General features: G+C 63.7%; 1 protein-coding gene across 1 annotated transcript in view; it reads right to left on the bottom strand.

The window, feature by feature from the left end:
* LOC104168057 (telomerase-binding protein EST1A-like) overlaps positions 1–347 on the bottom strand; it is a gene marked incomplete at its 3' end in the record, with an annotated part of 5740 nt that overhangs the window by 1519 nt on the left and 3874 nt on the right. The gene's annotated exons all lie outside the window — the stretch shown is intronic.

Below are 347 nucleotides of genomic sequence, written 5' to 3'. Positions count from 1 at the left end.
CGGGGCTGCTGGAAGAGCCGCTCCGTCGCAAAGCGAGTGTGCGTGTGCGAGCAAGATGCTGCCAGCGGCGAGGCCGGGCAGACAAGCGTGCGGCCAGATGTGCACACGAGGGTCCTCGCCTGCGATGGTGTCCAGGGCTGCGTGTGCGAGAGGCCGGGCGCGCGAGAGAGAGAGCTGGTGTGCACGTGTGTGCGAGGGAGCCTCTTGTGCGCACAGTGTGTGTTTTAGCCATGGCTTCATTTCTGAAGATTGTTTCCGAGCCTGGAGCCAAGTCCTGAGTTCAAGTGGGAACTATGCATTCCTTGGGGGTTCGGGGAGAGAGCTCGGGGTCTGCGGCCTCTCCCCGG

Source organism: Cariama cristata, unplaced genomic scaffold (assembly GCF_000690535.1).
Source record: "Cariama cristata isolate BGI_N322 unplaced genomic scaffold, ASM69053v1 scaffold28329, whole genome shotgun sequence".
Classification (NCBI taxonomy): domain Eukaryota; kingdom Metazoa; phylum Chordata; class Aves; order Cariamiformes; family Cariamidae; genus Cariama; species Cariama cristata.
This window is presented reverse-complemented; position numbering and strand designations above follow the sequence as displayed.